At 37.9% G+C, this 20238-nt stretch overlaps 1 long non-coding RNA gene and 1 pseudogene across 2 annotated transcripts in view; one reads left to right on the top strand and one right to left on the bottom strand.

Moving 5' to 3' along the window:
- LOC309861483 overlaps nucleotides 1–20238 on the bottom strand; it is a 547912-nt gene that overhangs the window by 407717 nt on the left and 119957 nt on the right. The window lies entirely within an intron of this gene.
- LOC309861887 (olfactory receptor 14A2-like) lies at nucleotides 6944–7880 on the top strand (annotated as a pseudogene). The gene has a single exon. The product of its transcript is annotated as an olfactory receptor 14A2-like (transcript).

Genomic DNA, 20238 nt, shown 5'->3' with positions numbered 1-20238 from the left:
AATCATCAAGATTGGAGCTGAGATCAATGAGGTAGAATCCAGAGATACAGTTGAACATATCAATGAAATGAGAAGCTGGTTTTTTTAAAGAATCAATAAGATCAATACACCATTGGCCACACTAATCCAAAAGAAAAGGGAGAAATCCCCAATTCATAAAATTATGAATGAAAAGGGAGAGTTCACAACTAACACCAAGGAAGTAGAAACAATCATCAGAAGTTATTATCAACAGTTATATGCCAATAAACTAAGCAATCGAGATGAAATGGATGCATGCCTGGAGAACTATAAACTTCCAAAATTGAACCAGGAAGAAATTCACAACCTTAATAGACCGATATATAGCAATGAGATTGAAGCAGTGATCAAACAACTCCGCAAAACCAAGAGCCCAGGACCTGACGGATTCCCTGGGGAATTCTACAAAACTTTCAAAGAAGAAATAACACCTATACTCCTGAAACTGTTTCAAAAACTTGAAGCAGAAGGAAAAGTTCCCAACTCTTTCTATAAAGCCAGCATTACCCTGATACCCAAACCAGGCAAAGACCCTACCAAAAAGAAGAATTTCAGACCAATATCACTGATGAATATGGTTGCTAAGATTCTCTACAAGATCCTAGCAAACAGGATCCAACAGCACATTAAAAAGATTATCCACCATGATCAAATGGGATTCATCCCTGGGCAAGAAGGATGGTTCAACATTTGGAAATCAATCAGAGTTATAGAACAAAATAATATGAGAAAAGAGAAGAACCACATGATCCTTCAATCGATGCAGAAAAAGCATTTAACAAAATCCAGCAAACATTCCTGATTAAAATGCTTCAAAGTATAAGGATAGAGGTAACTGTCCTGAACTTCATCAAATCTACCTATGAAAGACCCACAGCAAATATCATCCTCAATGGGAAAAAGCTTACACCTTCCCGTTGAGATCAGGAACACGACAAGGATGCCCACAGTCACCACTCTTGTTCAACCTGGATTTAGAAGTCTTAGCAACAGCAATCAGACAACAAAGAGAAATAGAAGGTATCCAAATTGGCAATGAAGAAGTCAAACTCTCTGTCTTTGCAGATGACATAATTCCTTATACGGAAACCCAAAAGACTCCACCCCCAAACTATTAGAACTCATACAGCACTTCAGAAACATGGCAAGATACAGAGTCAATGTACAGAAATCAGTGACTTTCTTATACAATAACAATGAAAATACAGAAATGGAAATTAGAGAATCGGTTCTATTTACTATAGCACCAAGAACCATGAGATACCTGGGAATAAACCTAACCAAAGAGGTAAAGGATCTGTACTCGAGGAACAGAAAACTCATGAAAAAAATTGAAGAAGATACAAAAGATGGAAGACCGTTCCATGCTCTTGGATCCGAAGAATAAACATTGTTAAAATGTCGATACTGCCTAGAGCAATCTATACTTTTAATAGCATTCTGATCAAAATTCCACCGGTATTCTTCAAAGAGCTGGAGCAAATAATCCAGAAATTTGTATGGAATCAGAAGAGACCCCAAATCGGTAAGGAAATGTTGGAAAAGAAAAACAAAACTGGCGGCATCACATTGCCTGATTTCGAGCTTTACTACAAAGCTGTGATCACCAAGACAGCATGGTACTGGCATAAAAACAGACACATAGACCAGTGGAAAAGAGTAGAGAGCCCAGATATGGACCCTCAAGTCTATGGGCAAATAGTCTTTGACAAAACAGGAAAAAAATATACAGTGGAAAAATGAAAGTCTCTTCAATTACTGGTGCTTGGAAAACTGGACAGCTATATGTAGAAGAATGAAACTCGACCATTCTCTTCCACTGTACACAAAGATAAACTCAAAATGGATAAAAGACCTCAACATGAGACAGTAATCCATCGGAAACCTAGAGGAGAACATAGGCAGTAATCTCTTCGATATCAGCCACAGCAACTTCTTTCAAGATATGTCTCCAAAGGCAAAGGAAACAAAAGCGAAAATCAACTTTTGGGACTTCCTCAAAATCAAAAGCTTCTGCACAGCAAAGGAAACAGTCAAGAAAACCAAGAGGCAACCCACGGAATGGGAGAAGATATTTGCAAATTACAGTACAGACAAAAGGTTGATATCCAGGATCTATAAAGAACTCCTCAAGCTCAACACACACAAAACAGACAGGCATATCAAAAAATTGGCTGAAGATATGAACAGACACTTCTCCCATGAAGACATACAAATGGCTATCAGACACATGAAAAAATTTTATCATCGCTAGCCCTCAGGGAGATTCAAATTAAAACCACTTTGAGATATCACCTTACACCAGTTAGAATGGCCAAAATTAACAAGACAGGAAACAACATGTTTGGAAAAAGATGTGTTGGCGGGGATGTGGAGAAAGAGGAACCCTCTTCCACTGTTGGTGGGAATGCAATTGGTGCAGCCTCTTTGGAGTACAGTGTGGAGATTCCTCAAGAAATTAAAAATAGAACTTCCCTATGACCCTGCCATTGCACTAGTGGGTATTTACCCCAAAGATACAGATGTTATGAAAAGAAGGGCCATCTGTACCCCAATGTTTATAGTAGCAATGGCCACGGTCGCCAAACTATGAAAAGAAGCAAGATGCCCTTCAACGGACGAATGGATAAGGACAATGTGGTCCTTATACACTACGAGTATTATGACTCCATCAGAAAGGATGAATACCCAACCTTTGTAGCAACATGGACGGGATTGTAAGAGATTATGCTGAGTGAAATAAGTCAAGCAGAGAGAGTCAATTATCATATGGTTTCATTTATTTGTGGAGCATAACAAATAGCATGGAGGGCATGGGGAGATAGAGAGGAGAAGGGAGTTGTGGAAATTGGAATGGGAGGTGAATCATGAGAGACTATGGACTTCGAAAAACAATCTGAGGGGTTTGAAGTGGCAGGGGGTGGGAGGCTGGGGTACCAGGTGGTGGGAATTACAGAGCGCATGGATTGCATGGAGCACTGGGTGTGGTGCAAAAATAATGAATACTGTTATGTCGAAAATAAATAAAAATAACTAAATAAGTAAAACAAAATAAGTAAATAAATAAATAAGATAAAATTTTAAAAAGATGTACAGATGAGATATTCAGAAATGACTCTACAGACAAAGGGCTGTGATATCCAAGATCTATAAAGAACTCTTCAAACTCAATACTCAAAAAAAGGTAATCATGTCAAAAATGGGCAGAAGACATGAACAGACACTTTCCAAAGAAGGCATACAAATGGCTAACAGACACATGAAAAACTATTTATCATCATTAGCCATCAGGGAGATAAAAACTAAAATCACATTGAGATACCACCTTATACCAGTTATAATGGCCACAATAAACAAGACAACAAACAACAAAAGTAGGAGAGGATATGGAGAAAGGGGAACCCAATTACACTCTTGGTGGGAATGCAAGTTGGTGCCACCACTTTGGAAAACAGTGTGTAGATTCCTTAAGAAATTAAAAATAGAGCTACCCTATGACCCTACAATTGCACTGGGTATTTACCTCAAAGATAGATGTAATGAAAAGAAGGGCCATATGTACCCCCAATGGTCATAGAAGCAATGGCCACAGTCACCAAACTGTGGAAAGAGCCAAGAAGCCCTTCAATAGACAAATGGATAAAGAAGATATGGTCCATATATACAACAGAGTATTATTCCTCCATAAGAAAGAGTGAATACCCAATTTCTGTATCAACATGGACAGGACTGGAGCAGATTATGCTGAGTGAAATAAGTCAAGCAAAGAGAGTCAGTTGTCATATGGCTTCACTTACTTGTGGAGCATAAGGAATAACACGGAGAACATTGGGAGACAGAGAGGAGAAGTGAGTTGGGGGAAATCGGAGGGAGAGACAAAGTACGAGAGACTGTGGACTCTGAGAAACAAACTGAGGATTTTGGAGGGGAGGGGTATTGGTGGTTGGGTGAGCCTGGTAGTGGGTATTAAGAAGGACACTTATTGCAAGGAGCACTGGATGTGGTGCATAGACAATGAATCTTGGAACACTGAAAAAATAAAATTAAATTAAATAAGAAAAAGAAAGTGTCACATCTGAGAAATCTTCTAGTCCTTCAACCAAAGGCTAGAAAAACAGATATATTATAATGACAGAGCATTCTCAAAGGAAGATACAATTTTATGTTAATTTTGGACAAGCAACTGGTAAGCTAAACTCTTTTTGTTGGGGAAGAAGAAATTCAACTCTCAGATATACTTTTTGGAATCATCTGATAAGTAATCCATTGTCAGACAGTTGAAGAGTTGGAATTAAAGTTGAATTTAAAGTTTCTATTGGTAAAATGTTCAATAGTATCTGTTCCAAAACAAACAAACAAGCAAAAATACTAATATTGTAGGTACTAAAAACTTAAGGGCAGACAAAAAAACAATGAAATTCAATGGCCAATTTGTTCACACATCTTCCTCTCTTTGTCTATTGTTGTGCATTTCCCTAGACAAACAGTTAGAATAAGCTGATTAATGTCTTAATTATTTTATTGTTCTATAAGCATTCTTCAATTTCAGCACATATGGCTTCTGCATATATGATCCAGATGTCCATTTCCTTTACTTTCTTGTTTTAACTTACTTCTTAATGTATTCCTTTCAGGGCTTTGTTCTATTGGCTACTCTTCATTTAGACTTTAGCTTCTAGCTAACCCAGAAGGGAAGCATTTCCCCCCTCCACATTTGAGCAGTCCCATGGATAATCTGTAAAATAATACATTTTAAAAAATTGCAATGACACCAATCAATATCTATTTTTTCTTATTTATAGGTTTATGTATTTTTTATTTTATATCTCTGTTCATTAACTGAAAGCACACTGAAAACGATTTCTCTCTCTCTTTTCTTTTTTTTTAAATTTCTACCATTAAGCTTTGTATCTAATATATATTTAATATTTCTTGACCTTTTCAGTTAATAATAAATAATTCTGGAACAGTAACTAACAGTCTGGGAAATATTTTAAAGTTTGAGATAAATGTCTGAAGTATTAAAAAGTAAAATATAGACAATAGAACATAATGGAAGAAACATATGCAGACAGAATGGTTAAAACATTCTGAAATTATAGTGACTTTTAAACTAGACTTTTATTTAAAAATCAACCACTGGACGGGACTGGAAGAGATTATGCTGAGTGAAATCAGTCAAGCAGAGAGAATCAATCATCACATGGTTTCACTTATTTGTGGAGCATAACAAATAACAAGGAGGACATGGGGAGTTAGGAGAAGAGAGTTGGGGGAAATTGGAAGGGAGGTGAATCATGAGAGACTATGGACTCTGAAAAACAATCTGAGGGGTTTGAAGTGGCAGGGGGGGGTGGGAGGTTGGGGAACCAGGTGATCGGTATTATAGAGGGCATGGATTGCATGGAGCACTGGGTGTGGTGCAAAAATAATGAATACTGTTATGCTGAAAATAAATAAATTTAATTAATTAAAGAAATAAAAAAAATAACAAAACCAAACTTAAAAAAAATTCAACCACTGGAAATGTGCCACAATATCCTGACTTTCTACATATGTATGTATTCAAAAAACATTAGGTCTTGTTAAATAATTAATTTATATCTTTCCCATACATGAATGAAACTTTCAATATATATGAGTGCATGACCTCAAGATAATATAAACATTGAAAATCAGGATCTTTGTTTATATTCCTTTCTTTATGTCCATAAGCTTAGAAAAAAGATATTTTCTTATGTTGGATTATTTTATATAGAGTAAATGTGAAGTAACTATAGCTAATAGATGCTGCTTCCAGTCAGTGAACAGGAGAAGAATTCGGCACAAACAAGTCAGCTGCAAGAGATTGGGAGCAGGGTACAACAGTCAAAAAGACTGCTGCCCCAAGTAACTCCTCAGTCTCGCTTTTATTAGATAGAAACAGTAACCAACAGAAGAGTCAATGAAGGTCAAATATTAGTCCTATGTCTTGTAGATAAACAAGAGGGAGGGCAGAATATGTCTGTATAAGAAGTATAAAATTTATAGTTGACCAAGCACATTCAAAGGACTTATCCAAGTAGTCATAGGTGTTCTCAGGGGGGAAAAGGGAGATAACGGAAAAATGAAGCAGGCGGCATTCTATCTTGAGCAGGCTGGGCATCCCAGCTGCTCAGCTTCAAGGCCATATATCTTCCTCTCCCCCAGAGGCCTGTTGCAGTATCTGTTTTTCTTAAGGCTGTATCTAAATGTGCTTGGTAACTAGTAAAATTTCCCAAGGGTTATATTTTAAGTAATATATTGTTCTGAGGGGCAGCTGTAAATAAATAAGAATGGCTAGTGTTCCTAATATGTTATTAAGAATCTTAAAACTATAAAGACATAGAACTTTGGGTTGTCTATAAGAAAGCAAAATGATTATGCATGACACAGTAATAGTGTGATATAAATACCTAGTATTTTAGAACAATTTTCTTTTTCTTTTAAGATTTTATTTATTTGACAGACAGAGATCACAAGTAGGCATAGAGGCAAGCAGAGAGAGAGGAGGAGGAAGCAGATTCCCCACTGAGCAGAGAGCCCTATATAGGGCTTGATCTCAGGACCCTGGGATCACAACCTGAGCCAAAAGCAGAAGCTTTAACCCACTGAGCCACCCAGGGACCCCTAGAACAATTTTCTTAATCAACTTACATACACCTGGTAGCAAGTTGAGTTTGAAGCTCAGAATTAGACATAACTCATATGAAGACTAATTGTGTTCACACATTACTTATGAAGCCCCTTTACCTTAAAAAAAGGATGAAATTTTTGCAGAAGCATGTAAGATACAGTCTATTTTTAATTAAATAATTGTGTATGTTAGTATTATTCTTATTCAATGTGTAAATTGATTTTTTAAATATTTATTTGTGCCAACAGGCAGTGAAGAGAATCAAGCATGACCAATGTCACCTTGGTGGCAGGATTTCTCCTTGTGGGGTTTTCTAATATCCAAGAACTTCAGATATTATATTGGGTACTCTTCCTCATGATTTACCTGACTATCCTAATGAGTAACCTTCTCATCATTACTCTCACTACCCTAGAACTGCAGCTACAAACACCCATGTACTTTTTTCCTGAAGAACTTATTTTTCCTGGATGTGTTCCTTGTGTCTGTTCCAATACCCAAATTCATTGTCCACAGCCTAACTTACAACAATTCCATTTCCACTTTAGGATGTGCCTTTCAGCTACTTTTAATGACTTCCTTTGAAGCAGGTGAGGTAATAGTCCTCACTGCCATGTCCTATGACTGCTATGTAGCTATATGCTGTCCCCTGAACTATGAGGTAACCATGAATGCTGGTGCCTGTGTACTGATGGCAGGTGTTTCTTGGGCCATTGGGGGGCTCTTTGGAGCTCTGTACACCACTGGCACATCTTTTATGCCATTCTGTGGCTCCAATTTGATCCCACAGTTTTTTTGTGATGTGTCCTCATTGCTAAGGATTTCTTGTCCTGAAACACTCCTGGTAGTTTACACAAGTATTGGAATAGGTATTTGCTTAGGCATGTCTTGTTTCATCTGTATTGTGATCTCTTATGTTTATATTTTATCCACTGTGCTAAAGATTCCAACCTAAAAGGCCAATCAAAAGCTTTCTCCACATGCTTTCCCCATCTCATTGTCTTTACTCTTTTTATTATAACTGCTTGTTTTGTCTATCTCAAACCATCTGCAAATCCACCCTCAGTTATTGACAGGCTGCTGGCTGCTTTCTGTAATCTACACTGTGGTACCTCCAATACTTAACCCTATAATCTATAGCCTGAGGAACAAGGATATGAAACAGGCTATTATGAGATTGCTGCACAAAACTTGTGGCCATTAGTCATACTCTATTTAACACTGTCTGAAGTCAGTGATCTAGTGCCTTACTGATTACAGTAGGATTTCTCATCAGAATTTCTCATTCTTAACTGCAATGGCTTGAGAGAAAAGGGTAATGTATTCACATATATGTAAGGAAATAAATGCTCAAGTGCTAAATTGACTGTTTCAAAGGTTGGATAATAACATTATAGCCAGCTAACACATATGTGTCAGGTTTCTCATTCACTGATCTTCTATGACAAAGAATGTCTCCATTTGTGGTATAACTTTCTAAAAAAAATTTCCTTCTGTTTTTCATGGTGTTTATAATTTTTGTCATTGAATAACTCATTTTCTCTATTTTATTCACTGGAAATTTTTAAAAAAATGAGACAACTTCAACAAGTAAAGTACTATAAAGACCATGTGAGGTCAGGTAAAAACTTACACTTCACTTTCCCAATACATCAGACCGTCTAGTGTTGGATAAAAACAGAAAAATAATAAAAAAATAATAATGCAGTAGGCTAAGAAGCATTCTAGAGTTGTACTTACATCTGTAAGCAATACTCAGGAGAGGCATCTAAAATAAAGACAAAATCCTGGAGGGAGATACATCCCAGCACAATTCCTAAAGATAAGTAGTGGTCAACTGTTAAAAACAATATTTTTTGCATTTCTACTTGTCTATAATTCAGAAAGTTCTTTACCTCTCTTTGTGTCAGGATGAAAATTTCTAAACTGAATAAAAGAAGCTATTAAATATAATTGTAGCAGAAGTTTCTCAGTTGGTAAAGGACTTTCTTTTGTCTTATTCATGAAGGCCTACAATATATTTTTATTACCTTATATGTAGTCTACACAGAGATTTATTTTAAGATTTTATTTACTTATTTATTTTAGAGAAAGAGCACACAGAGATAGAATGAGGTGGAGAAGCAGACGCCCCACGGAGCAGAGAGCCAAATGTGAGAGTTGATACCGGGACCCTGAGATCATGAATTTAGCTTAAGGCACATGCTTAACCAACTGAGCCAGCCAGGTGCCCCTCTACCTAGAGATTCTCTGTCTTATGAAATAATCTTCTTGACTTTACATATGACATTATTCTACTGTTTATTATTTAAGGGAAAAAAAGCAAACATTTCTTAGATATTTTCAATCATGTTTTCCTCTTTATTTTTTTTTTTAATTTTAAAGATTTTTATTTATTTATTTGATAGAGAGAGATCACAAGTAGGCAGAGAGGCAGGCAGAGAAAGAGGGGGAAGCAGGCCCCCCGCTGAGCAGAGAGCCCGATGTGGGGCTCGATCCCAGGACCCTGAGATCATTACCTGAGCTGAAGACAGAGGCTTAAACCACTGAGCCACCCAGGTGCCCCCATGTTTTCCTCTTTAAAAAAAAAAATTCTTTTCCGTGTTCCAAAATTCATTGTTTATGCACTACACCCTGTGTTCCACAAAATACGTGACTCTATAAATCTTAATACTAATGTTTTATTATCACTTGAATTAAATAGATGATTGATATTGTTTTTCTGGCACATATGATCTCATTTAATCATGCCCCCAAATATCTTCTGACTAGCTTTTTTTTTTTTAATTTATTTTTTATTTTCAGCATAACAGTATTCATTATTTTTCACCCCACCCAGTGCTCCATGCAATTCGTGCCCTTTATAATACCCACCACCTAGTACCCCAAACTCCCACCCCCCACCCCTTCAAAATCCTCAGATTGTTTTTCAGAGTCCATAGTCTCTCATGGTTCACCTCCCCTTCCAATTTCCCCCAACTCCCTTCTCCTCTCTAACTCCCCATGTCCTCCATGCTATTTGTTATGCTCCACAAATAAGTGAAACCATATGATAATTGACTCTCTCTTCTTGACTTATTTCACTCAGCATAATAATCTCTTCCAGTCCCGTCCATGCTGCTACAAAAGTTGGGTATTTGCCCTTTTTTTTTTTTTTTTTTTTTTAATAAACATATATTTTTATCCACAGGGGTACAGGTCTGTGAATCACCAGGTTTACACACTTCACAGCACTCACCAAAGCACATACCCTCCCCAATGTCCATAATCCCACCCCCTTCTCCCAAACCCCCTCCCCCCAGCAACCCTCAGTTTGTTTTGTGAGATTAAGAGTCACTTATGGTTTGTCTCCCTCCCAATCCCATCTTGTTTCATTTATTCTTCTCCTACCCACTTAAGCCTCCATGTTGCATCACCACTTCCTCATATCAGGGAGATCATATGATAGTTGTCTTTCTCTGCTTGACTTATTTCGCTAAGCATGATACGCTCTAGTTCCATCCATGTTGTCGCAAATGTCAAGATTTCATTTCTTTTGATGGCTGCATAGTATTCCACTGTGTATATATACCACATCTTCTTGATCCATTCATCTGTGGATGGACATCTAGGTTCTTTCCATAGTTTGGCTATTGTGGACATTGCTGCTATAAACATTCGGGTGCATGTGCCCCTTTGGATCACTACATTTGTATCTTTAGGGTAAATACCCAATAGTGCAATTGCTGGGTCATAGGGCAGTTCTATTTTCAACATTCTGAGGAACCTCCATGCTGTTTTCCAGAGTGGCTGCACCAGCTTGCATTCCCACCAACAGTGTAGGAGGGTTCCCCTTTCTCCACATCCTCGCCAGCATCTGTCATTTCCTGACTTGTTGATTTTAGCCATTCTGACTGGTGTGAGGTGATATCGCATTGTGGTTTTGATTTGTATTTCCCTGATGCCCAGTGATATGGAGCACTTTTTCATGTGTCTGTTGGCCATCTGGATGTCTTCTTTGCAGAAATGTCTGTTCATGTCCTCTGCCCATTTCTTGATTGGATTATTTGTTCTTTGGGTGTTGAGTTTGCTAAGTTCTTTATAGATTCTGGACACTAGTCCTTTATCTGATATGTCGTTTGCAAATATCTTCTCCCATTCTGTCAGTTGTCTTTTGATTTTGTTAACTGTTTCCTTTGCTGTGCAAAAGCTTTTGATCTTGATGAAATCCCAATAGTTCATTTTTTCCCTTGCTTCCCTTGCCTTTTGCGTTGTTCCTAGGAAGATGTTGCTGCGGCAGAGGTCGAAGAGGTTGCTGCCTGTGTTCTCCTCAAGGATTTTGATGGATTCCTTTCGCACATTGAGGTCCTTCATCCATTTTGAGTCTATTTTTGTGTGTGGTGTAAGGAAATGGTCCAATTTCATTTTTCTGCATGTGGCTGTCCAATTTTCCCAACACCATTTATTGAAGAGGCTGTCTTTTTTCCATTGGACATTCTTTCCTGCTTTGTTGAAAATTAGTTGACCATAGATTTGAGGGTCTATTTCTGGGCTCTCTATTCTGTTCCATTGATCTATGTGTCTGTTTTTGTGCCAGTACCATGCTGTCTTGATGATGACAGCTTTGTAATAGAGCTTGAAGTCCGGAATTGTGATGCCACCAACGTTGGCTTTCTTTTTCAATATCCCTTTGGCTATTCGAGGTCTTTTCTGGTTCCATATAAATTTTAGCATTATTTGTTCCATTTCTTTGAAAAAGATGGATGGTACTTTGATAGGAATTGCATTAAATGTGTAGATTGCTTTAGGTAGCATAGACATTTTCACAATATTTATTCTTCCAATCCAGGAGCATGGAACATTTTTCCATTTCTTTGTGTCTTCCTCAATTTCTTTCATGAGTACTTTATAGTTTTCTGAGTATAGATTCTGTGTCTCTTTGGTTAGGTTTATTCCTAGGTATCTTATGGTTTTGGATGCAATTGTAAATGGGATTGACTCCTTAATATCTCTTTCTTCTGTCTTGCTGTTGGTGTAGAGAAATGCAACTGATTTCTGTGCATTGATTTTATATCCTGACACTTTACTGAATTCCTGTATAAGTTCTAGCAGTTTTGGAGTGGAGTCTTTTGGGTTTTCCACATATAGTATCATATCATCTGCAAAGAGTGATAATTTGACTTCTTCTTTGCCGATTTGGATGCCTTTAATTTCCTTTTGTTGTCTGATTGCTGAGGCTAGGACATCTAGTACTATGTTGAATAGCAGTGGTGATAATGGACATCCCTGCCGTGTTCCTGACCTTAGTGGAAAAGCTTTCAGTTTTTCTCCATTGAGAATGATATTTGCGGTGGGTTTTTCATAGATGGCTTTGATGATATTGAGGTATGTGCCCTCTATCCCTACACTTTGAAGAGTTTTGATCAGGAAGGGATGCTGTACTTTGTCAAATGCTTTTTCAGCATCTATTGAAAGTATCATATGGTTCTTGTTCTTTCTTTTATTGATGTGTTGTATCACATTGACTGATTTGCGGATGTTGAACCAACATTGCAGCCCTGGAATAAATCCCACTTGGTCGTGGTGAATAATCTTTTTAATGTACTGTTGAATCCTATTGGCTAGTATTTTGTTGAGTATTTTCGCATCTGTGTTCATCAAGGATATCGGTCTATAGCTCTCTTTTTTGGTGGGATCCTTGTCTGGTTTTGGGATCAAGGTGATGCTGGCCTCATAAAATGAGTTTGGAAGTTTTCCTTCCATTTCTATTTTTTGGAACAGTTTCAGGAGAATAGGAATTAGTTCTTCTTTAAATGTTTGGTAGAATTCCCCCGGGAAGCCATCTGGCCCTGGGCTTTTGTTTGTTTGGAGATTTTTAATGACTGTTTCAATCTCCTTACTGGTTATGGGTCTGTTCAGGCTTTCTATTTCTTCCTGGTTCAGTTGTGGTAGTTTATATGTTTCTAGGAATGCATCCATTTCTTCCAGATTGTCAAATTTATTGCCGTAGAGTTGCTCATAGTATGTTCTTATAATAGTTTGTATTTCTTTGGTGTTAGTTGTGATCTCTCCTCTTTCATTCATGATTTTATTTATTAGGGTCCTTTCTCTTTTCTTTTTGATAAGTTGGGCCAGGGGTTTATCAATTTTATTAATTCTTTCAAAGAACCAGCTCCTACTTTCGTTGATTTTTTCTATTGTTTTTTTTGGTTTCTATTTCATTGATTTCTGCTCTGATCTTTATGATTTCTCTTCTCCTGCTGGGCTTAGGGTTTCTTTCTTGTTCTTTCTCCAGCTCCTTTAGGTGTAGGGTTAGGTTGTGTACCTGAGACCTTTCTTGTTTCTTGAGAAAGGCTTGTACCGCTATATATTTTCCTCTCAGGACTGCCTTTATTGTGTCCCACAGATTTTGAACCGTTGTATTTTCATTATCATTTGTTTCCATGATTTTTTTCAATTCTTCTTTAATTTCCCGGTTGACCCATTCATTCTTTAGAAGGATACTGTTTAGTCTCCATGTATTTGGGTTCTTTCCAAACTTCCTTTTGTGGTTGAGTTCTAGCTTTAGAGCATTGTGGTCTGAAAATATGCAGGGAATGATCCCAATCTTTTGATACCGGTTGAGTCCTGATTTAGGACCGAGGATGTGATCTATTCTGGAGAATGTTCCATGTGCACTAGAGAAGAATGTGTAATCTGTTGCTTTGGGATGAAATATTCTGAATATATCTGTGATGTCCATCTGGTCCAGTGTGTCGTTTAAGGCCTTTATTTCCTTGCTGATCTTTTGCTTGGATGACCTGTCCATTTCAGTGAGGGGAGTGTTAAAGTCCCCTACTATTATTGTATTGTTGTTGATGTGTTTCTTTGATTTTGTTATTAATTGGTTTATATAGTTGGCTGCTCCCACGTTCGGGGCATAGATATTTAAAATTGTTAAATCTTCTTGTTGGACAGACCCTTTGAGTATGATATAGTGTCCTTCCTCATCTCTTATTATAGTCTTTGGCTTAAAATCTAATTGATCTGATATAAGGATTGCCACTCCTGCTTTCTTCTGATGTCCATTAGCATGGTAAATTCTTTTCCACCCCCTCACTTTAAATCTGGAGGTGTCTTCGGGCTTAAAATGAGTTTCTTGGAGGCAGCATATAGATGGGTTTTGTTTTTTTATCCATTCTGATACCCTGTTTCTTTTGACAGGGGCATTTAGCCCATTCACATTCAGGGTAACTATTGAGAGATATGAATTTAGTGCCATTGTATTGCCTGTAAGGTGACTGTTATTGTATATGGTCTCTGTTCCTTTCTGATCTACCACTTGTAGGCTCTCTCTTTGCTTAGAGGACCCCTTTCAATATTTCCTGTAGAGCTGGTTTGGTATTTGCAAATTCTTTCAGTTGTTGTTTGTCCTGGAAGCTTTTAATCTCTCCTTCTATTTTCAATGATAGCCTAGCTGGATATAGTATTCTGGGCTGCATGTTTTTCTCGTTTAGTGCTCTAAAAATATCATGCCAGCTCTTTCTGGCCTGCCAGGTCTCTGTGGATAAGTCAGCTGCCAATCTAATATTTTTACCATTGTATGTTACAGACTTCTTTTCCCGGGCTGCTTTCAGGATTTTCTCTTTGTCACTGAGACTTGTAAATTTTACTATTAGGTGACGGGGTGTGGGCCTATTCTTATTGATTTTGAGGGGCATTCTCTGAACCTCCTGAATTTTGATGCTCGTTCCCTTTGCCATATTGGGGAAATTCTCCCCAATAATTCTCTCCAGTATACCTTCTGCTCCCCTCTCTCTTTCTTCTTCTTCTGGAATCCCAATTATTCTAATGTTGTTTCGTCTTATGGTGTCACTTAATTCTCGAATTCTCCCCTCGTGGTCCAGTAGCTGTTTGTCCCTCTTTTGCTCAGTTTCTTTATTCTCTGTCATTTGGTCTTCTATATCACTAATTCTTTCTTCTGCCTCATTTATCCTAGCAGTTAGAGCCTCCATTTTTGATTGCACCTCATTAATAGCTTTTTTGATTTCAACTTGGTTAGATTTTAGTTCTTTTATTTCTCCAGAAAGGGCTTTTATATCTCACGAGAGGGTTTCTCTAATATCTTCCATGCCTTTTTCGAGCCCGGCTAGAACCTTGAGAATTGTCATTCTGAACTCTAGATCTGACATATTACCGATGTCTGTATTGATTAGGTCCCTAGCCTTTGGTACTGCCTCTTGTTCTTTTTTTTGCGTTGAATTTTTACGTCTTGTCATTTTGGCCAGATAAGAGTAAATGAAGGGGCAAGTAAAATACTAAAAGGGTGGCAACAACCCCAGGAAAATATGCTTTAACTAAATTAGAAGAGATCCAAAATCGTGAGTGGGGACAAAGGGGATAAAAAGAGGTTCAAAAAGGAAGAAAGAAAAAAAAAAGAAAAGAAAAAAATTTTTTTTAAAAAAAGAAATCACCTGAGAAAAATGTAAAAAAGAAAAAATATATATATTAGATAAACTAGTAAAAAATCGTTAAAAAAGAAAAAGGTAACAGTTAAAAAAAAAAAAATTTACCCGAAGGCGAGAAGCAAAAGAAAAAAAGAAAAAAAAATGAAAAAGAAAAAATTAAATTAACTGCAAGACTAAAAAAAATCACAGGAAAAAAGCCATGAGTTCCGTGCTTGGCTTTCTCCTCCTCTGGAATTCTGCTGCTCTCCTTGGTATTGAAACCGCACTCCTTGGTAGGTGAACTTGGTCTCGGCTGGATTTCTTGTTGATCTTCTGGGGGAGGGGCCTGTTGTAGTGATTCTCAAGTGTCTTTGCCCCAGGCGGAATTACATCGCCCTTACCCGGGGCCGGGGTGAGTAATCCGCTCAGGTTTGCTTTCAGGAGCTTTTGTTCCCTGAGCGCTTTCCGTAGAGTTCCGGAGGACGAGAACACAAATGGCGGCCTCCTGGTCTCCGGCCTGGAGGAGCAGAGAGCCCAGGGCCCCACTCCTCAGTGCGCCCTCAGAGAACAGCGCCCAGTTACTCCCGTCTGCCTGACCTCCGGCCGCGCTCCGAGCTCACCGAGCCTGCGATCGGTTCAAGGTAACACCGAGCTGTGAGCTTACTGTCGGCTCTGTCTCTGTAGCCGGCTTTCCCGTTCCAATACCCGCAAGCTCTGCGACACTCAGACACCCCCGATCCTTCTGTGACCCTGCGGGACCTGAGGCCACGCTGACCCCGTGTGGGCTTCGCCCCGGTTTAGCCTCTGGACTGATGTCCCTCAGCGGAACAGACTTTTAAAAGTCCTGATTTTGTGCGCGGTTGCTCCGCTGCTTGCCGGGAGCCGGCCCCTCCCCCCGGGGTCTATCTTCCCGTCGCTTTGGATTCACTTCTCCGCCGGTCCTACCTTTCAGAAAGTGGTTGTTTTTCTGTTTCCAGAATTGCTGTTCTTCTTCTCTTCGGTCTGCCGATGGATTTTCAGGTGTTTGCAATCTTTAGATAAGCTATCTAGCTGATCTCCGGCTAGCTGAAGCAGTCTCAGCTTGCTACTTCTCCTTCTGACTAGCTTTGACTGTTACCATGCCAATATTGATTGTAAATGTATACATACATTTTATCATAAGTGATAAAATATAACTCATATATGTTATTAATTAATTTTCCCCATGGGATACATAGAAAAGTCCTCATTTCTTTTTGTTCTCTACCCTTAAGGAAAGATATGGTGAATGTAATTAGATATATTTGATATATATTGCATCAACTGCCAGAGTTACCTGGGAAATCTTAAAAAAAAAAAAGATTCTTAGACTGCCCATGGTAAAATTTATATTGGCAAAATGATATTGTCTCTAATATTTAAGAAATTGTATGCTTTATGGAAAATCCCTAGAGTTATTTTAGTTCTCTCACTATCTATAGTGCATCTTTATCAACAGATAAAACACCAACTAAAAAGCAATTTTTTTTTCTTTAAAAGACTGACAGCTGGTAAAAATAGAAGGAATAATTGTGTCACAAGATAGCTAAGCAAAAATCAGTAATGGACAATAAAACCTTCAGTAGAAAAGTTGTAAGAGAATGCGGTATTGTCATAATGACAGGTGATGACTTAGACTGAATATTTCAAGCTGAAGAAATATGAAAATGATCTGAAGAAAAACTTTCTTATTTTCTTATGAAGCAGACCATAAAACCCTCATATGAGGGATGCCCTCTGTATTACCAGCAGGAAGGAATATCCGTACCTCCAAAGATGAAGGAATGCAGAGAGCAATCTGAACAAATAGACCTTACTATTTTTCCCATTTGCTTCACTTAGCTCTGACTCTTTCTCCTATCTTATATTTCCATGACTTTCTTTTCTTTATCATACCTAGCATAAAAACACATTTCCAACCACCTATTTGAGCCTTCATTTCTTTTTGAAAGCTCTCATGTGACTTAAAACTTACATTAAATATTTTTTTAAAATATTTGTTTTCTTGTTACCCGGGTACCAGGCAAGAACTAAAATGGTAAGGGTAAAATATATTTATAGCCCCCCTAGAGTTCTGACACCTGAAAAATAGATAACTGTGACACCAGAAGTAAAGAAGTTAATGAATTCATAAAACTCCTCAACCACAATCATGCAGAACAGAAATTAATTACATCAAAGTAAATGAACTTGGGGCAGGTGTAAGATAATAGAATGGCAGGACCTAAGTTCATCTCATCCCACATTCACAACACAAGGAAATAACTGGAGACCGATCTGAAGACTGGCAGAACAATGTCCACAACTACATGTAGAAACAAAGCTGCATTTGAAAGGTTAGGAAGGGCATAAGCAGTGGTCAGGAGCTGCCAACAGGAGGAAGATAATTATGGTCATGGAGATGATAGTATCAGGAAGAACATACAGAGGAAACAAATACCCATAAAATCTGGCTTTTAAAATCATAGGGGCTGAATTATACGTTTTGGTATAATAAGTGGAACTTAGAGCCTGTAGTTTTAAAAATTATCTGACTCAGCACTGGGTGAGTCAGGAAGCAGACTGACAGATGGGCATCAATTCTTCAAAAAGCAACAACTCTAGGAGAGGCAACATAGAAACAATATCTTGCATAAGGTAAACAAGATTCTATTTATACTGAAAATGCATGGATGCACAAACATTCATCATGCAAATGGATGTCCAAAAAATGACAGAGTAACAATATTTATAGAAAATAAATAGACAATAAATCAGAGAATATAACAAGACATAAAGAAGGACCCTATAATCAACATAGATGGGACTGGAAGAAATTATGCTGAGTGAAATAAGTCAAGCAGAGAGAGTCAATTATCATATAGATTTACCTACTTGTGGAGCATAAGTGATAACACGGAGGACACTGTGAGAAGGAGAGGAGAAGGGAATTGGAGGAAATCAGAGGGGAATAAGAACCATGAGAGACTGTGGACTCTGAGAAAAAAAACAAACTGAGGGTTTTGGAAAGAAAGGGGAGTGGGTAGTTGAGAGAGCATGGAGGTGGGAATTAAGGAGGGCAAGTATTGTATGGAGCACTGGATATGGTGCATAAACAATGAATTTTAAAACCCTGAAATAATAAAATTAAAATTAAAAAATAAAATATGGAAAATAATCTGTATATACTTATGTTTTAAATATGTTCATAGTATTATGTTACTAATTATTTTTATATTAAGATCTTGCATTTTACTACCCCAAAGAAAATTTTTAAAATTTTTTTTTATTTCTTTCTAATGTAACAGTATTCATTATTTTTGCACCACACCCAGTACTCCATGCAATCCATGCCCACCCTAATACCCACCACGGGGTTCCCCTAAACTCCCACCCACCACCCCTTCAAAACCCTCAGATTGCTTTTCAGAGTCCACAGTCTCTCATGGTTCAGTTCCCCTTCCAATTTTTCTCAACTCCCTTCTCCTCTGCATTGACTCTTGTCCTCCATGCTATTTGATATGCTCCACAAATAAGTGAAACCATATGATAATTGACTCTCTCTGCTTGACTTATTTCACTCAGCATCATCTCTTCCAGTCCCTTCCATGTTGCCACAAAAGTTGGATATTCATCCTTTCTGATGGAGGTATAATACTCCATAATGTATATGGACCACATCCTCCTTCTCCATTCATCCATTGAAGGGCATCTTGGTTCTTTCCACAGTTTGGTGACCATGGCCATTGCTGCTATAACAGATGGGATACAGATGGCCCTTAATTTCACTACATCTGTATCGTTGGGGTAAGTAGTGCAATTGCAGGGTCATAGGGAAGTTTTATTTTTAACTTCTTGAGGAATCTCCACACTGTTCTCTAAAGTGGTTGCACAAACATACATTCCCACCAACAGCGTAATGGATTTCCCCTTTTGCCACGTGTTGTTTCCTATCTTGCTAATTTTGGCCATTCTAACTGGTGTAAGGTGATATCTCAATGTGGTTTTAATTTGAATATCCCTGAGGGCTAGTGATGATGAACACATTTTCATGTGTCTGATAGAGATTTGTATGTCTTCATGGAAGAGGTTTTTGTTCATATCTTCTGCCCATTTTTTATATGATTGTGTTTTGTGTGTGTTGAGTTTGAGGAGTTCTTTACAGATCCTTGATATCAACCTTTTGTCTGTACTGTCATTTGCAAATATCTTCTCCCATTCCGTGGGTTGCCTCTTGGTTTTGTTGACTGCTTCCTTTGCTGTGCAGAAGCTCATGATCTTGAGGAAGTCCACAAAGCTCATTTTCGCTTTTGTTTCCTTTGCCTTTGGAGACATATCTTGAAAGAAGTTGCTGTGACTGATATTGAATAGGATACTGTCTTTGTTCTTCTCTAGGATTCTGATGGATTACTGTCTCATGTTGAGGTCTTTTACCCATTTTGAGTTTACCTTTGTGTACAGTGGAAGAGAATGGTCGAGTTTCATTCTTCTACATATAGCTGTCCAGTTTTCCAAGCACTATTGATTGAAGAGTCTGTCTTTTTTCCACTGTATATTTTTTCCTGTTTTGTCGAAGATTATTTGACCATAGAGCTGAAGGTCCATATTGGCCTCTGTCCTCTGTTCCACTGGTCTATGTGTCTGTTTTTATGCCAGTACCATGCTGTCTTGTTGATCACAGCTTTGGAGTAAAGCTTGAAATAAGGTAATGTGATGCCGCCAGTTTTATTTTTATTTTTCAACATTTCCTTAGTGATTTGGGGTCTCTTATGATTCCAAACAAATTTCAGGTTTATTTGCTTCAGCTCTTTGAAAAATACCAGTGGAATTTTGATTGGAATGGTATTAAAGGAATAGATTGCTCTAGGCAGTATAGACATTTTAACAATGTTTATCCTTCTGATCCAAGAGCATGGAATGGTCTTCCATTTTTTGTCTCTTCATCAATTTCTTTCATGAGTGTTCTGTAGTTCCTCGAGTACAGATCCTTTACCTCTTTGGTTAGGTTTATTCCCATGTATTTATGGTTCTTGCTGCTATAGTAAGTGGAATGGATTCTCTAATTTCCCTTTCTGTATTTTCATTGTTAGTATATAAGAAAGCCACTGATTTCTGCACATTGACTTTGTATCCTACCACATTATTTAATTGCTGTATGAG

The sequence above is a fragment of the Mustela nivalis genome (assembly GCF_964662115.1).
Source record: "Mustela nivalis genome assembly, chromosome: 3".
In the NCBI taxonomy this organism is placed as follows: domain Eukaryota; kingdom Metazoa; phylum Chordata; class Mammalia; order Carnivora; family Mustelidae; genus Mustela; species Mustela nivalis.
The sequence above is the reverse complement of the archived record's forward strand: the minus strand, read 5'-3'. Positions and strand labels throughout refer to the sequence as shown.